The sequence below is a fragment of the Bombina bombina genome, chromosome 10, assembly GCF_027579735.1.
Source record: "Bombina bombina isolate aBomBom1 chromosome 10, aBomBom1.pri, whole genome shotgun sequence".
In the NCBI taxonomy this organism is placed as follows: domain Eukaryota; kingdom Metazoa; phylum Chordata; class Amphibia; order Anura; family Bombinatoridae; genus Bombina; species Bombina bombina.
The window spans coordinates 147,942,051-147,962,536 of record NC_069508.1 but is presented as its reverse complement, the minus strand read 5'-3'; the positions used below and the strand labels follow the sequence as shown (position 1 = coordinate 147,962,536).

Below are 20,486 nucleotides of genomic sequence, written 5' to 3'. Positions count from 1 at the left end.
GATGGAAGAACATAGAAGATGCCGCTTGGAGAAGATGTTTGCCGGTCCGGATGTCCTCTTCTTGCCGGATAGGAGGAAGACTTTGGACCCTCTTCTGGACTTCTTCAGTGGATGTCTAGCCCCTGCTTGGGTTGGATGAAGATCTTGGAGCCAGGACGGATCGGTGAACCTGGCATGGTGAAGACAAGGTAGGAAGATCATCAGGGGCTTAGTGTTAGGTTTATTTAAGGCGGGTTTGGGTTAGATTAGGGGTATGTGGGTGGTGGGTTGTAATGTTGGGGGGGGGTATTGTATGTTTTTTTTTACAGGCAAAAGAGCTGAAATTCTTGGGGCATGCCCCGCAAAGGGCCCTGTTCAGGGCTGGTAAGGTAAAAGAGCTTGTAACTTTTTAAATTTAGAATAGGGTAAGGAATTTTTTATTTTGGGGGTCTTTGTTATTTTATTAGGGGGCTTAGAGTAGGTGTAATTAGTTTAAAATTGTTGTAATATTTTTCTTATGTTTGTAAATATTTTTTTATTTTCTGTAACTTAGTTCTTTTTTATTTTTTGTACTTTAGATAGTTTATTTAATTGTATTTATTTGTAGCAATTGTGTTTAATTAATTTATTGATAGTGTAGTGTTAGGTTAATTGTAGGTAATTGTAGGTAGTTTATTTAATTATTTTATTGATAGGGTAGTGTTAGGTTTAATTATATCTTAGGTTAGGATTTATTTTACAGGTAAATTTGTAATTATTTTAACTAGGTAACTATTAAATAGTTCTTAACTATTTAATAGCTATTGTACCTGGTTAAAATAAATACAAAGTTACCTGTAAAATAAATATTAATCCTAAAATAGCTATAATATAAATGTAATTTATATTGTAGCTATATTATGATTTATTTTACAGGTAAGTATTTAGCTTTAAATAGGAATCATTTATTTAATAAGAGTTAATTTATTTCGTTAGATAAAAATTATATTTAACTTAGGGGGGTGTTAGTGTTAGGGTTAGACTTAGCTTTAGGGGTTAATACATTTATTAGAATAGCGGTGAGCTCCGGTCGGCAGATTAGGGGTTAATAATTGAAGGTAGGTGTCGGCGATGTTAGGGAGGGCAGATTAGGGGTTAATACTATTTATGATAGGGTTAGTGAGGCGGATTAGGGGTTAATAACTTTATTATAGTAGCGCTCAGGTCCGGTCGGCAGATTAGGGGTTAATAAGTGTAGGTAGGTGTCGGCGACGTTGTGGGGGGCAGATTAGGGGTTAATAAATATAACATAGGGGTTGGCGATGTTAGGGCAGCAGATTAGGGGTACATAAGGATAACGTAGGTGGCGGCGGTTTACGGAGCGGCAGATTAGGGGTTAAAAGTGTAATGCAGGGGTCAGCGATAGCGGGGGCGGCAGAATAGGGGTTAATAAGTGTAAGGTTAGGGGTGTTTAGACTCGGGGTACATGTTAGAGTGTTAAGTGCAGACGTAGGAAGGGTTACCGCATAGCAAACAATGGGGCTGCGTTAGGAGCTGAACGCTGCTTTTTTCCAGGTGTTAGGTTTTTTTTCAGCTCAAACAGCCCCATTGTTTCCTATGGGAGAATCGTGCACGAGCACGTTTTTGAGGCCGGCCGCGTCCGTAAGCAACTCTGGTATCGAGAGTTGCATTTGCGGTAAAAATGCTCTACGCTCCTTTTTTGGAGCCTAACGCAGCATTTGTTTGAACTCTCGATACCAGAGTTAAATTTATGGTGCGGCCAGAAAAAAACCCGCGGAGCGTTAACAGCCCTTTTACCGCCGAACTCTAAATCTAGGCCTGTGTCTGAGAGTATAAAATTTTATGCAGATGTAAAAATCTTAGATAAAATGCCTCCTTGCATCTGGAAAGTCCTTGCATAAAGGGGCAGTAAACTGGAATGTAATATATATAAAATGCATATCTGCCAAAAGGGCATCTACCATTTGTGTACTGAGGAGGAAAAATTTCTGCATGGTTTTAAATATAGAATTTCTACAGCATTGTCAAATAATCATAAATACACTTCTGCTAAAAAAATGTGTTTTTATGGACCCCAAGCCCCACCATACAACTACTACCACACTGAAGTTACAATCCAAAATTGCACAAAGAAATAAAAAACATTTGCTAAGTAAGTCCTACCTCCTCTTCAAATGAAAGTGATCTGCCGTCTGACTCAGGCACACACTGTACAAAGTGCCAAGTCTGTCTCACACTGAGCATAGTGGTTTAGTGCACACTAAGAAATCCTCTCAAATGCTAATACTTTACTCCTTGTAATAACATCTCACATGCTCAATTAGCACTCTGCTATAGTACCCACTGGTGGCTGCCAAAATTAAAAAAAAAAAAAAAAAATTTTTTTTTAGTTCTTGCCTCATGGGGCCCCCCTGGCTCATTGGGCCCCTGACAGGAGTCACCCCTGTCACCCCCTGATGGCGGCCCTGCACATATATACACACACCTAAACTAACATAAATACACACACATACAAACACACAAGCACACATACACACATATATTCACACACATAAACAAAAACACATACACATTTATATATACACAAACACACATATGCACACACAAACACACACATATACCCAGAAACACAAACACACATATACACACACATATATAACCACAAACAAACACACACATAAACACAAACTCATACATATACACACAATCACACACATTTATATACACAAACACACACACACACACACACACACATATGCACACACAAACACACACATATACCCAGAAACACAAACACACATATACACACACATATATAACCACAAACAAACACACACATAAACACAAACTCATACATATACACACAATCACACACATTTATATACACAAACACACACACACACACACACACATATGCACACACAAACACACACATATACCCACAAACACAAACACACATATACACACACATATACCCACACACATAAACACAAACTCATACATATACACACAATCACACACACATATACATACATACACACACACAAACACACTTATGCACACATACAAACAAACACACATAAACACACACACATACATACACACACATATACAAACACACATGTACACATATACACACATATACACACACACACACATAAATACACACACACATATACACACAAACATATATAAACACACACATACAAAAAACACACATATACACACATACATATACACACACAATCACATACACACAAACACACACAATACACACAAACACACATATACACACACAAACACACACAATACACACAAACACACATATACACACACATATATACAAACATACACACATATATACACACACAAACACACATATATATACACAAACGCATACACACACACATACACACATATATACACACACAAACACACATATATACACAAACGCATGCACACATATATACACAAACGCATGCACACACATATACACACACATATATACACACATACACACATATATACACAAACAAACACACATATATACACAAACGCACGCACACACAAACACACAAACACATATATACACACACACATATATACACACATACACACATATATACACAAACACACATATATACAAAAACGCACACACATATACACACATACACACATATACACACACATAAATACACACACACATATACACACAAACATATATAAACACACACACATACAAAAAAAACACATATACACACATACATATACACACACAATCACATACACACAAACACACACAATACACACAAACACACATACACACACATATACACACACAAACACACACAATACACACAAACACACATATAAACACACATATATACAAACATACACACATATATACACACACAAACACACATATATATACACAAACGCATGCACACACATATACACACACATATATACACACATACACACATATATACACACACAAACACACATATATACACAAACGCATGCACACACATATACACACACATATATACACACATACATACATATATACACAAACAAACACACATATATACACAAACGCACGCACACACAAACACACAAACACATATATACACACACACATATATACACACATACACACATATATACACAAACACACATATATACAAAAATGCACACACATATACACACACACATACACACATATATACACACACAAACACACATACACACACATATATACACAAACACACATATATACAAAAACGCACACACATATACACACACACATACACACATATATACACACACAAACACACATACACACACATATACACACACAAACACACACAATACACACAAACACACATATACACACACATATATACAAACATACACACATATATACACACACAAACACACATATATATACACAAACGCATGCACACACATATACACACACATATATACACACATACACACATATATACACACACAAACACACATATATACACAAACGCATGCACACACATATACACACACATATATACACACATACACACATATATACACAAACAAACACACATATATACACAAACGCACGCACACACAAACACACAAACACATATATACACACACACATATATACACACATACACACATATATACACAAACACACATATATACAAAAACGCACACACATATACACACACACATACACACATATATACACACACAAACACACATACACACACATATATACACAAACGCATGCACACACATATACACACACATATATACACACATACACACATATATACACAAACAAACACACATATATACACAAACGCACACACATATACACACACATATACACACAAACACATACACACACACACACAATATTTACATGCTTGTGTATTCTACAAAGCTTAGCCTTTTTTTTGCTATAGTATTTTGGTTAGACAAGTTTCAACTCTCCAAGTGAATATTTTCTAATTAAAGAATGAAAAGCTCAATGTCTACTTTTGCATTCCTGACCTCACTTTGCAGATGATGAGAGAATTCCTGCTAGCTGGACGGCATCCAATATATAAAGAGGAGACAGTGCTTGAGCATGCCAACATTTACCAACCAGCAAAATAGACTCTTTTGTTACAACAAGAACACTCGTTTTAACCTCCCGCTGGAATGTAAAGGAGTAGACAAACATTTTGGATCAAATAAAACAGAAAAGTATAATTTCTTTGGCTAATGATTGAGAATTGGCAGCTTATAGAGGGCAACAGCTGCTGAAAACTGGACCAATTGCGTGTGATATCTTTGTTATGCTTTGGTCTTGTTCCTACAGATTTTAATTAACTCATTAATATTCCTTCAAATAGATCTATACACCAGTCCCTGGAGGTGTGATATTACTTTTCACAGGGCAAAAAGTTAGGGTTTGATCAGATTCTACCGTTTGAAAATTATCTGCACACTAACAGCTGCAGATGAGCGTTTTTCGATATTGACGCAGTTACAAATAGCAATCGACATTGTTTTGCTGCAGCATTTTTTAAATTATGGGTTTGCTGAAAAATGACCCCACTCAATTTAGTAGAATTGTATAATTAACAAGTGCATAATAGAAAGACAATGCTTTAACACCTACACTTAAAGGGACACTCAATCAAAATTAAACGTTCATTATTCAGATAGAGCATGCCATTTTAAACAACTTTACAATTTACTTCCATTAACTAAATGTGCACAGTCTTTTTATATTTAAACTTTTTGAGTCACCAGCTCCTACTGAGCATGTGCAAGAATAAGTGTGTATGCATTTATGATTGGCTGATGGCTGTCACATGGTACGTGTATGCATTTGTGATTGGCTGATGGCTGTCACATGGTACGTGTATGCATTTGGCTGATGGCTGTCACATGGTACAGGGGGAGTGGAAAAAGACATAACTTTTAAAATTGTCAGAAAAAAAATCTACTCATTTGAAGTTCAGACTAAGTGCTATTGCATTGTCTTGTTATCTTGCATTTGTTGCTTATGCAAATCTACTGTGTTGACTGGTTCTTTAATTTAAAAAAAGCAGTAGATTTTTTTCTGACAAATGTATTTTTTCTCCTATTGTCCAGCCCCCTGTATCATGTGACCTACATCAACCAATCACAGACAAGTATATGTATACCCTGTGAGCTTGTGCACATGGTCAGTAGGATCTTGTTCCCCAGAAAGTCTGTATTGTTCAAGAATTGATTATGGAAGTAAATTGGAAAATGTCTTAAAACTGCTGCTCTATCTGAATCATAAAACTTTATTTTGACTTGAGTGTCCCTTTAACATGAGCCAATCTTGTTTAGCTAATCACAATCCACATTTTTGATACTTGGAGGATGTGTAACCCCAATTTTTTTTTTATGATTTAGAGCATACAATTATATACAACTTTCCAATTTAAATCTGTTATCAAATTTGTTTTCTTCTCTTGATATCCTTTGTTAAATACAAATGCAATACTGGGAGCTAAATGAACACATCAGGTGAGCCAATGACAAGAGGCAGCCACCAATCAAATCAGCAGCTACCTCCCAGTAGTTAGTACATTGCTGCTCATGAGCCTGCCTAGATATGCTTTTCAACAAATGATACTAAGAGAACGGAACAAATTATATAATAGAAGTAAATTGGAAAGTTGTTTAAAGTTGCGTACTCTTTATGAATCATGAACGTTTAATTTTGACTGTTCTCTTCTTTTAATGACACATTTTTAGGCCACTTTCACTTCATATTCCGCAGCAAAAATGACTTGATAAACCCCCAACAAAGCTTTTTCAAATTATTACCAAGTATCCCAAAAGCTTGAAAATTAAATATATATTTTGTTTGCATGTATAAGGTAGCAGTCAACAAACAAATAAACGCTGCCTGCTCCAACAGCTTTCTAAAAAAACTAACAAGCACTTTTACTCTAATCTTATTAAAAAGACATACACACGTGTCAATATAGTTTTGGAGCACAACAGGTTAAATGCGCTCATGACCACTATTATTATCTTTAAACACTGTTAAAGAGGCACTTCAACCTGTGATGTAATTGCTAAAACCCTGAAATGGTCATTTTATGTGTCATTATTTATACACATGTCATTTTATCCTTCAAAGCTTGAGGACTATTAATGCATAAGAATGTATGATTGTGATCACTAGAAAAACAAACTGACATTCAGTAATGAACGCCATAGTTCTCCAGACGTATAAGTAGCAGACATACAGATTGGAGCAAAAATTATAATTTATTTATTTTTTTTGCAGGTAAATGAATAAAAGAGAGCACTTTAAAGTGTATTCAAATTCTTTGTTTTATTTTAATTTTTTTTTTATTATTGCCTGGAAGGACAAGGTTCCCTTCTGCAAACCTGTCCGCCCTGGGATTGCAGCAAGCGGGCAGCAATACTCTGCCCGCATTTAACATTGCACAAGTGTCTGCTTGTGCAATGCTGCCCCCTGCTCACGTGAACTTGTCCGTTTGGAAGGTGCTCCAAAACTGCATATGCAGCTTGATAAATTTAGTCCATTGTTAGGGTTGCCACCCGTCCCTTAAAATACAGAACACTTATAAGTTACACATGCTGCAGGGTGTGCAGGGAGGAATATGAATAGTGCTGTCCAGAAACACAATACATGTTCCTCCCTGCACACCCTGCAGCATGTGTAACTCATAAGTGTCCAGGAAAACATGGCTGAGGTGGCAACCATACCCATTGTATTTTTTGTTGAAGAGCATATCTCGCTGGGTAGCATGCATTTGCCTAGAGCACAACATGGTAGGAACCATTGCTGCCATCTAGTGCTCTTGTAAGTGCATTCTTGCAAAACTTCTACCATATGGTTCTGCAGACTCACCAGCAAGGTTTATCAAGAGAACAAAGTCAATTTGATAATAGAAGTAAATTGGAAACATTTTTAAAATTGTATTTTCTATCTGAACCATGAAAGAAACATTTTGGATTTTTGCAAATTAGACATTCAATTGTTATTAGGACAACTAGGACTCGTAGAGGCATTTTAATTAGTAAAGTCAAAACAGCTGGTAAAGTCTTTCTTTACTAAATGGATCAAAGCTGGTATTAACTAACAATTTTTTTTGTTTTTATTGTAAGTTTTATATCTGTCCTTAAGTGTCCTCAACAGAAGAGATAGTTTAAGGGAAAACCTAGGTTCCAACATGGTGATGTCATTACTTTATAGAAACTAAATGGCTTTATAGAGTAAACCAGCAATATTTAGTTAAATAACAACAAAAGGGGACAAAATAATTATTGAAAGTATATTGCAATTTTTTTTTTAATGACTGAATAAAGGAGAGGAAGCAACATGTAGTAGTAAACGGATCATACTCAGATCTCAGATTGGACAAAGTTAATCAGTGGAGTCCCCCATGGATCAGTATTGGGCCCTGTTTTTAAAAAAAATATTTGTATTAATGACATTGAGCAAGGATTAAATAGCAACATCTATGCTTGCAGATAATACACATTTCTGTAAGGTCAATAGGTCAGTGCAGGATGAACTTTCTTTACAATGGGATCAACAAAAAATAGAAAAATGGGCAGGTAAATGGAATATGAGATTTAATACTGGAAAATGCAAGGTTCTACATTCTGGAAGTAAATATAAGCAGGCAATCTATTATTTAGAGAGGACTAGACTTAACCAAACAGTGGAGGGAAGGGAGTTAGGAGCAGTAATAGATAACAAGCTAAAGATGGGTGCACAATACAGGGCACAAGCTTCTAAGGCTAATAAGATACTAGCATGTATTAAAAGAGGCAATGATGCAAGGGTAGAAAGCATAATTCTGTCACTATATAAATCAATGGTAAGACCTCACCTTGAGTATGGAGTGCCATTCTGTGGACCACTCTCAAAAAAAGACATTGCAGACCTAGAAAAAGTTTAGAGAAGGGTCACCAAGCTAATAAGGGGGATGGAGTATTTAATAAATTATGGGGACATAGGAGCGCCACCCAAAGGGGGCTTAAGTGTGCTGGTGGAAAAGCTGGGGCCAAAGAGATTATCAATATGGGTGTATAATTGCTAAAAAATAACACATAGTACTGTGATACTAAAAAGCATAGAAATAACACATATAACACATAATACTGTATTAATAAGGAGCATAGAAATAGAGTGAAAAATACAGACAATAAAGAATATATAAAAACATATGTTGTATATAAAAACGGTTTAAATCCAAGGAATATATGGAACAAGATAGCTAGAACTATGTGGCAATCTAGCAGAGTTATTCACAATCTAGAGTAAAATGTTTTAAAAGCAACGGTGAAAAACATATGTCAAACATATGACAAAATAAGGGTATAACAAACAAAAAACAAAAAATAAGAACAATAAAGAAATGAATGATATTAATGAATCTGAGTTCAGATAAAGGGACGTCCCATATATAAAGCAACAATATAGTCACAAAGAGTAAAGAAAATCCAGTGGAGGTCCAATGTGGAAGGATCTAGAGAAGAGAGGGGAAAATACTTTTATCCAGGGGAGGAAAATCTTTTATCCAAAACTTCTGGTTCAGGGTAAGAACATCTTAAGGTACCTGTGGAAGAAAAAACAAAGAGATGCACAAAACAAAAAAGCTAAACTTAAAGGAAAAGTGCTCACCATATACAAATAGGAACTCGGGCTGGTATGTCACAGGAGGTCAATGCGTTTTGGACGACTGAGAGGCCTTTATCAAGACTATACCAGCTTAATTTAGAGTTGTACTATTTAAAGGCTAACTTAGCCAATCAAAGAAAGGGGGTGTGGCGAGTTTTAGGCACCAAATGTACATATGGACCAAAGTCTGGTTAGACACTTCTGGGTAGCTAAGCTCCAGAGCCACCATTTTGGTTAGGGGCAAAAAATGAGTGGTTAGTTGTTTAAAATTAGTGGCCAATTGTGTCACGCTCAGCTGCTGGGAAGCTCTGCAGTCCTCTCTGTGTGCTTGATTGACAGGTGTCTGAGCCACCCCTTCCTGATGATGTCACAACCAGGCTTTTTATTCTTGGCTTCCTGTTTCTCCAGTGCCAGTTTGTTTGTTAACTTTTTGGCTTCTGATAGGATTTCGCTGAGGAATCTCTCTAACTGCTGCTTTTCTGTTGCCAATCTCTTCTAGGATTTACTATGCTGGATTAACCTTCAACCTCCTCATTACCTGTCTCCAAACAATGCAAGTACTGTTTGTTTTGTGAAACTTTCAAACTTCCTGTTTACCTGCTGCAAACCCTGCATATTCAGACTACTCTGTGTACTGCCAAACTATTCAAATACTGTTATTTCTGTGAAACCTTCAATCTGCATGTTTACCTGTTTCCAAACTCTGCAAATACAATTATTCAGTGTAAACCTTCAAACTGCTTGATATCCTGTTGCCAATCTCAACAAGTACTGATTAATCTGTTTTAACCTTCAAACTACCAGCTTACCTGTTGCTATCTCTGCAAGTTCTGACAACACAGTGTTAACCTTCAAACTAGAATTTGTGAAAAAAAGGTTACCAATGGCACTACAGGTATATATAGGACCTGATTTATTTAATATCTGACCAACTTGTGAGGCCTTTTGTATTATCAGCCAACTGAATGGCTAAGTTTGGTGCTATGTGTATAACATTGATTTCTGAAGCAAGAAAGGAAAATAATACACTTGAAAGCACTCACAGGTCACTTATTGAGTGATATTAATATGAAGAAATCAAAGAATGAAATCCAAGATTAGAGGAGACACAAACTTAACTATAATTAAAATTGAACTTTTATTGGGGTTTGAAAATAAAATAGGAAAAAATTTAAAAACACACTTATGTACCGATTGTAGTCTGTTTGGCTTTTCGTGTCACTGTACAATATACTTAGAATTCTTCTGCAGACACTCCTATGTGCAATTTCGGTTGCCGTTAGTTAACCTGCTTGTATTGAGTTGACTAAAAGTGTATGTTTACACTAATAATAAGTGTAAGTTCTATGCAGGTATAATTTATAGAGTATCTTTGATTGAAAATTTCTAGTGGTGAGAAGGTAGTTAGTATGTTCGTTAAAAACTGGAGTTCAAATAATATTGTAATAACATTTACATTTGTCTTCAACAATCACTAAAGGTTATATTCAAGGAGTAATGGCTAGATTATCAACCTATCTCGCTTGAGCAATTATGCTGCAAATACGTACAGACTAAATAAATTTAATAAAGAACTTTATCTTTCATATGTTCAAATAGCAGATTCTGAATATGCTATTTATTGCTTGCTCAGTTGTGTAAGAGGTTGGCTGTATCTCTAGACCCACACACATGCGTGTCACAGTCTAAGTTTTTCTCATATACTCTGTCAGTAATTCATCAAAGTATTTGTACCTTTAGAGTGTGCCGACATTCGCTGCTATCTGTGTATAATATACTCCTTAGATTAAGTATGACCGTTTTCAGTTAAGTTAGATATATTACCAGTTTTAACCATCTACAGAATATAAAAGAGCAGTTTTTAAGTATAATCTTTATTCGCTTGGTTGTCTGAGAGGTTGACTATATCTCTATTCTCACATATATATGTGTGTTTCAGTCTGAGTATTTGGTAATGATACAGTGTCTCAAATACACTGTTATGTAATAGTAATTCACAAGACTGTGTATTAGCGTGTGCTGATGTCACACCCACAAGCATATCAGAGATTAACTATGTCTCTGTTCCCACACGTATACATATTTCAGTCAAATTATTAAGTAATAATACAGTGTCTCAAATACACTGTTAAATACTCGTAATTCACAAGATTGTTTGTGTATTAACGTGTGCTGATGTCACACCCATATGCATATCACAATCTAAATATTTTTCATCTGCTATGTTATGTATCAATAATTCAGCAGAGTGTTTGTGTATTAGAGTGTGCCGGTATTTGCTGCTTTCAATGTATAATATACTTATATGTATCTCAAATTAAGCAAAACCGTTTGTCGTTAAGTTAGGTATATTACCAGCTTTGACCATCTATAGATTATACAAGGGCAGTTTATAAGTATAGTATTATTTGCTCAGTTGTCTGAGAGGTTAACTATGTCTCAATTTCCACACATATTTCAGTCGGAATATTTAATAATAATTACAGTGACTCGAATGCACTGTTATGTAGTAGTAATTCACTAGACTGTTTGTGTATTAGCGTGTGCTGATGTCAGCTGCTTTATAAATGTAATAAATTTGTATATATCTCCATTTAGACAGAGCCGATCTCCATTCAGTTCGGTATACTAACAGCTGTGACCATCTACAGAACTAAAACGGCCGATACTGAGTATAATACTTATTTACCTGCTCAATTATATAAGAGGTTGGCTGTGTCTGTATTTACACACACTCGTATCTCAAAGTTTAAATGTTTGACAATGTTGTAATGACCCAACTGCACATGTGTGACCGTAGTTCACAAGACTGTTTATGCATTAGCGTGTGCCGACATTTGCTACTTTTTTAATGATATGCTTATGTATACCTCAGTTTTGAACCTAAACGAAACCCGTGAGATTCGGTATACTGACTATACTAACAGCTGTAACCGTTACCTGCCTGAAAGAGTAATATGCTCTCAAGCGTTCTCAAGCACTAGGTTAGTTAATAGAACATGATTGCCAGTGACACTTAGCTAGCCAGATAAATGTTAATATTTAAGCATTAATAGCCATCAGTAGACTTTGGATAGATACAGTGAAAAGACTACAGTAATTGAATCGGTAGCTTAAGGCTTACTAAAAACACAGGAGCTCCTAGGACTCCTCACCATTGCCCTAACGTCCCTGACATGTTTCGCCACGTAACGTGGCTTTTTCAAAGGTTAACCTTCAAACTACCTGATTACATGTTGTTAATTCTGCAAGTTCTGACTACGCAGTGTTTACCCTCAAACTGCCTGATTACCTGTTGCATACTCTGCAAAGACCGTCTACACAGTGTTAACTCTTAAACTGCCTGATTACCTGTTGCATACTCTGCAAAGACTGTCTACTCAGTGTTAACCCTCAAACTGCCTGATTACCTGTTGCATACTCTGCAAAGACTGTCTACACAGTGTTAACCTTCAGACTGCCTGATAACAAATGACCTACTCCTGCATTATTAACTGTTTCCTGTTTTACCCTTCTTCTGTCTGAGTATAAGTGGACTATCCCTGCTCTCCTGATACTGTAGAAGACATTTCCTGAAACCAGTTCCTTATTCAGAAGTCTATCTGGCTGATATCATGAATTACTTTGGTACAGGCTAACCCTGCTCCATATCGTGAGTACTTTGTTTTTTGCAGGTTGTCGTGGGGTCACGTCCTGGATTAAACTCAGAGTGCAAGGGTGTTGTTTAAGTTCGCCCTAGCATTTGGGTCTTCTTATGGACATTTCCTAACCTGACAGTACAAACTGGCCATAATATGGACCCTGACGAGTTATCCAGGGCTGTGGCTCTACAAGGGCAACTTCTAGGAAATCATTCTGCTCATTTGCAATCTTTGGATTCCAAGCTTGACCAGATTACTGCTCTGCTACATAACCTCTCCGCTCCTTCTCAAGTGACGGTGACTCCTGCTGCCACTGCTACTAGCACCAATGCTGTCTTTAATCCACCTCAAACTGTTGGACAGAATATACCACAAATCCCACTTCCAGATAAATATGACGGTAATCCTGAAGAATGCCGTGGATTCCTTAATCAGTGTCGTTTACACTTCAGAAACAATCCTCAAGTTTTTTTCCAATTCTACTTCCAAAATCACCTTTATTATTTCTCTCTTGAAGGGTAAGGCTCTAGCCTGGGTGTCCCCTCTTTTAGAGAAGAATGATCCGTTACTACAGGATGTGGAATTATTTGTGTCCATTTTTTCTTCTGTTTTTGACAAGCCTGGGCGGTCTGCAGCTGCTGAGGCAGGATTGTTGGATCTGAGATAGGGATCCCTTTCGGTAGCTCAATATGCTATTGAATTCAGGACTTTAGCCGCAGAAACTGATTGGAACCATGGAGCCTTACGGGCAGCCTTTCGCAAAGGACTTTGCGAACGCCTTAAGGATGAACTTGTATTTCGGGAACTCCCTGATTCATTGGAGGGTCTTATCAATTTATGTATTACTCTTGACGCCCGGCATTCTGAACGTCTTCAGGAGAGAGATAGGAATCGGAGATCCTTTGTTAAATCTTCTTTTCGTCCTCCTATTCGAACCTCAAGTCTTTCTAATAATAATTCCCAATCTCCTGAGTCTGTGGAACCCATGGAAGTAGGAGCTATTAAATTGTCAGAAGCTGAACGCCATAGAAGGCGTACTCTTGGGTTATGTCTGTATTGTGGTACCAAAGGACATTTACTGAAGGACTGTCCTATCCGGCCAGTAAAAGCCAAGGCTTAACTTTTGATAGAGGGACAGAGTTAAGCCAGAATCCCATGTCTTCCCTCAATTCTAAACTTTTTGTTCCTGTAACTATCTCTTTTGGAAACACCAAGTTTTGAGCTCAAGCTCTCATCGATTCTGGAGCTGCTAGAGTATTCATTGATTCAAACTTTGCTGACTCTCTCAGGATTCCTCTTCAAGCCAAGAAACAGTTAATTAAGGTAACTACTGTCAGTGGACAGCCTCTAGGTACTGGTATCATACAACATTCTACCATTCCTCTTCTTTTGACTGTGGGCATACTTCATTCTGAAATTATTCGTTTTGATGTCATTTCTTCTCCCCACATACCATTGATTCTGGGGTTACCTTGGTTGCAGCTTCATGATCCAGTTTTCTCATGGTCTAAAGGAGAACTTATTTCCTGGGGAACTACCTGTTTCAAACATTGCCTGCAAAATCCCTCTAAACCATCCTGTCCTGTTGTAGCTATGGTGGAAGTTCCTGAATCATTGCCCAATTACTATCATGCCTTTTGTGATGTGTTTTCTAAAAAAGAGGCTGAGACGTTACCTCCACACCGGATATTTGACTGTCCTATCAAATTGTATTCAGGGGCTCCTCTACCTAAGGGGAGGACCTATCCCCTCTCTCGTCAAGAAAATGTCTCTCTTGAGGAATACATAAAGGACAACTTAGCCAGAGGACTCAATCGTCCTTCCTCTTCACCTGTGGGTGCAGGTTTTTTCTTCATTGGGAAAAAAGATGGAGGTCTTCGTCCCTGTATTGATTATCGAGCCTTGAATCAGATTACTGTCAAAAACAGCTATCTTCTGCCGCTCATTTCTGAGTTATTCGATCGTCTTCAAGGTGCTTCTATTTTTTCCAAGTTAGATCTCCGTGGGGCCTACAATCTGGTCAGAATCCGTAAAGGAGAGGAATGGAAGACGGCATTTAACACTAGATTTGGTCACTACGAGTATCTAGTAATGCCATTTGGATTGTGCAATGCACCAGCAGTATTTCAGCACTTTGTCAACGAAATCTTCAGAGATTATCTAAATCAATTTGTTATCATTTACCTCGATGACATTCTAATCTATTCGAAAACATTACAGGAACATGTACATCATGTAAGACTGGTTCTTCAGAGGTTACGAGACAATTCCCTGTTCGCTAAATTGGAGAAATGCTCTTTTCATCAGAGTTCCATCCCCTTTTTGGGGTATATCATTTCTGAATCAGGTTTTGAGATGGATCCTGCTAAACTGTCGGCTATCAAGGACTGGCCCAGACCAGCTACTCTCAAATCCCTGCAGAGGTTTCTTGGCTTTGCCAATTACTATAGAAAGTTTATAAAGAACTTTGCTGACATCACGTCTCCACTCACTTCTCTTACTAAGAAAGGGCAAAATTGTAAGAACTGGTCCTCTTCGGCAGTACAGGCTTTTGAAACGCTAAAATCAGCATTTTCTTCTGCACCTCTTCTCAGTCATCCAATTCCTGATTTCCAGTTTATTTTGGAGGTTGACGCTTCCTCTATAGCAGCTGGAGCTGTTCTCTCCCAACGTGATCCGACTACCAGCAAGATACATCCTGTGGTGTTCTTTTCGAAAAAATTCAATCCTGCCGAGTTAAATTATGATGTGGGCAATAAGGAGCTTTTGGCTATAAAATTAGCTTTGGATGAATGGAGGCATTTGTTAGAGGGTACCAGTCAACCTTTTTTCATTCTGACAGATCACAAGAATCTTTTATACCTCCAAACAACTACACGTCTCAATCCTTGTCAGGCTCGGTGGGCCTTGTTCTTCTCCAGGTTTAATTTTGTACTTTCCTATGTTCCTGGTTCAAAAAATTCCAAGGCAGATGCTTCATCTAGGCAGTTCCAATCTTCTGAACCTTCTCCATTGGATTCAGAACCTATACTACGTCCAGTCAAAGTTTTGGCTCAAGTATCCTCTTTTCCAGTACAGGCTTTACATGCTGCTCAAGTCCGGGTACCATCTTCTTGCAAACTACCTTCTGGTATCCTGTATGTACCCAAAGGATTACGTCTTAAGCTTCTACATTGGGCTCATGACAACATTTCAGCAGGTCATCCGGGAATAACCAATACATTGTGTAAACTGAAGCAGCATGTTTGGTGGTCCACTATGAGGAGGGATGTTAAGGATTATATTGCTGCTTGTAGTTCTTCTGCTTCGAACAAACAATCTTCTCATCGACCGTTTGGTCTATTACACCCTCTTCCTATTCCTCATTACCCTTGGTCTCACTTATCCATGGACTTTGTTACAGATCTTCCTGTTTCTGCTGGAAATACGACCATTTGGGTAGTGGTGGATCGGTTCTCCAAGTCTGCTCACTTCATAACTCTTCCAGGCTTGCCTTCAGCTCAAAGACTTTCTGAACTCTTTGTTCTACATATATCTCGTTTACATGGTTTTCCCACTGACATAGTCTCAGATCGTGGAGTCCAATTTGTTTCCAAATTTTGGAGGTCTTTTTGTAAACACTTCGGAATCAACATATCACTTTCTACTGCACACCATACTCAATTCAACGGACAGACTGAGCGTGTAAATCAAGCCTTGGAATCTTTTCTAAGACATTATGTAGACCATCACCACTCCAACTGGTCTCAGTTATTGCCTTTGGCGGAATTAGCTCACAACTCACATTATAACGCCTCATTACAGACCTCTCCCTTTAAGACAGCTTATGGATTTGAACCTAGAACCTTTCCTATGATTACCAGTTCTACTGAAGTCCCTGGAGCAGATCGTACAGTGAAAAATCTCAGTAATCACTGGCAACTCATTCGTCAAAATCTACTCTCTTCTTCCTTAAGACATAAGAAATATGCTGATCGCAGAAGGTGCAAGGCTCCTTTACTCCTTTACTTTACTACCTGGTCCATTGGAAGGGTTATCCTATCTCTGAACGATCTTGGGAACCGGCCTCTCATGTTCATGCTCCAGCTCTTGTCAAGTCTTTTCACAAGAAATACCCTGCCAGGCCCGGTCGGGTCCCCCGGAGGGGTCCTTGAGGAGGGGGCACTGTCACGCTCAGCTGCTGGGAAGCTCTGCAGTCCTCTCTGTGTGCTTGATTGACAGGTGTCTGAGCCACCCCTTCCTGATGATGTCACAACCAGGCTTTTTATTCTTGGCTTCCTGTTTCTCCAGTGCCAGTTTGTTTGTTAACTTTTTGGCTTCTGATAGGATTTCGCTGAGGAATCTCTCTAACTGCTGCTTTTCTGTTGCCAATCTCTTCTAGGATTTACTATGCTGGATTAACCTTCAACCTCCTGATTACCTATCTCCAAACAATGCAAGTACTGTTTGTTTTGTGAAACTTTCAAACTTCCTGTTTACCTGCTGCAAACCCTGCATATTCAGACTACTCTGTGTACTGCCAAACTATTCAAATACTGTTATTTCTGTGAAACCTTCAATCTGCATGTTTACCTGTTTCCAAACTCTGCAAATACAATTATTCAGTGTAAACCTTCAAACTGCTTCATATCCTGTTGCCAATCTCAACAAGTACTGATTAATCTGTGTTAACCTTCAAACTACCAGCTTACCTGTTGCTATCTCTGCAAGTTCTGACAACACAGTGTTAACCTTCAAACTACCTGATTACATGTTGTTAATTCTGCAAGTTCTGACTACACAGTGTTTACCCTCAAACTGCCTGATTACCTGTTGCATACTCTGCAAAGACTGTCTACACAGTGTTAACTCTCAAACTGCCTGATTACCTGTTGCATACTCTGCAAAGACTGTCTACTCAGTGTTAACCCTCAAACTGCCTGATTACCTGTTGCATACTCTGCAAAGACTGTCTACACAGTGTTAACCTTCAGACTGCCTGATAACAAATGACCTACTCCTGCATTATTAACTGTTTCCTGTTTTACCCTTCTTCTGTCTGCGTATAAGTGGACTATCCCTGCTCTCCTGATACTGTGGAAGACATTTCCTGAAACCAGTTCCTTATTCAGAAGTCTATCTGGCTGATATCATGAATTACTTTGGTACAGGCTAACACTGCTCCATATCGTGAGTACTTTGTTTTTTGGAGGTTGTCGTGGGGTCACGTCCTGGATTAAACTCAGAGTGCAAGGGTGTTGTTTAAGTTCGCCCTAGCATTTGGGTCTTCTTCTGGACATTTCCTAACCTGACAAATTGTTTAAAATAGTGAATGGTACTTATCTAGATATATACATGGTCCAAAAATATGAAAAAGTATATGCAATATGCTTTTAGATATAGAGAGTGTTTTACCAGAAGAAGACTTCTGGGTAGAGGTGACTAGATTGCCATTTTATTTAAGGGCAAAGATGGTCGATATCTTCTAACCAGTTTTACTGGATGCATATAAATAAGTAAATCATGCGCAGTGATATCGCTATAGTATGTGTTCTATGTCAAAATGCCTTTATGTGGTGATACAATGTCGAGTTGTAATGCTTATTAAAAAGTAAAAGACAGTGCAGAGGAGCGCCATTTTGGATAAAGGCATGAAAGTTAAAATAATAATCGTGATAGTAAAAGACTGTGCGGTGAAGCACCATTTTGGATAAGGACAAGGGAATTAAAATAATAGTTATAATAGTGGTGAGGGACTATTTATTGTGAAATATAGAATAAAACAGAAAAAGATAAAACAGGAACAGACCGTTATATAAGGATCCATTCTTTACATAAGGGGAATGACAATGAAAATTTAGCATTCAGATATAGAGAACAAAAATCATCTGTAATGTCAGTACATTAATCACATGAAGTTACAATAAATAAAGATACAATGTATGCACCAACAAAGTAATTCACAATAGTTAAAAGTAAAAATAACAGTAACAGTTTGTAACGTTATCTTACACATGCAGTCTATAGCGGTTGTGTAAGATGATTAGAAACATTTATGCAAACACTTATCAAACCTATATTTTTAAGATTGCGGGAAAAGGCTCAAATAAGAGTTAGCACATAAATGGGGGCATGTACAAGCATCAGGCATAGCTGGCAGCTAATTTGAGAGCTCCATGATTCTCTCACCGTAATCCGCAATATATCAGAAGATACACTCTGCATCTGTTTTATCGGAATATACCTTTGGACTCAGAAGCTCAAGACAGATTACCTGAAGTCACTTTTACACTACAAGGAGCATTAAAATACTATTTTTGAACGCTAGCTACGAGCCGCATCAACTTCTTTCTGACCCCCCCCCGGCTCCTCCAGGTGACCAGTTATCTTGTACTAACCCTGAAGCTGTGAGGCAAAATTACAGCTTTACCCATATCTTAGTGTGGATCCGTAGTGCTCCGATACCTAGGGCATTCTCCCAACACAAAGGGCCTACACTTTTCTATTACGAAGCAGCCAAAATGAAGGCGGTAATTTTCTCCATGCTACAAGAACTTGAAACAAAACTAGACACATACTTCTCCAATCTGCTAGATACTCTCAATAAAGAATGGAGCCCGGTTTGAGAAGCTTGTAACTCACTGCAAACTCAATCCATACAAGCTCCGGACCGCTCTGCACCTTACTCTTCATGCAATGACCGAGACAAAGCAGCATCACTCACCTGCATCTCACTAGCTGAGGAAGACTCCCTGATGGCCATCCCAGAAGGGCTTCACCACCCGACATGGATCAAGCTAGATTGGGTGGAATATGCCAATCCCCAGGGTGCAGCAGCGGGGCAGAGGACTCAGTCAAGGACGAAAACCACCATAACTGAACTTATGGAAGTCGCATGGAAAGAAGGCTCAGATCAGCGACCAGTGCCTTTCACTAGATTCTTTGGATCCCTTCTCATACCTAATGCACAATCTGCTTTAAGGCTGATATCCATTGACTCTCCATCCTGGCAAAAACACTACACCAAGAGGCCATACTATTGGACTGCTGCAGTAATTGGAACCACAATAAGGCGCTTCATGTTCCCACAAAGTCAGGCCAGTACAGATTTCCTTTTCTATCCACATAAGAATGACCTATGCAGTACTCTATCCTCCCCTCACAGCTCTCTCCATGATTTGAAAGCTGGT

General features: G+C 38.0%; 1 long non-coding RNA gene across 1 annotated transcript in view; it reads right to left on the bottom strand.

Annotated features, from left to right (window-relative positions):
• Nucleotides 1-8,350: 8,350 nt before the first annotated feature.
• LOC128640920 (uncharacterized) overlaps nt 8,351-20,486 on the bottom strand; it is a 131,504-nt gene continuing 119,368 nt past the window's right edge. The window contains exons 4-5 of the long non-coding RNA XR_008399417.1: nt 8,886-8,939; nt 8,351-8,450 (exon numbers count right to left, since the gene is read on the bottom strand). This is a non-coding gene — a long non-coding RNA (uncharacterized LOC128640920). The remainder of the gene's footprint in view (nt 8,451-8,885; nt 8,940-20,486) is intronic.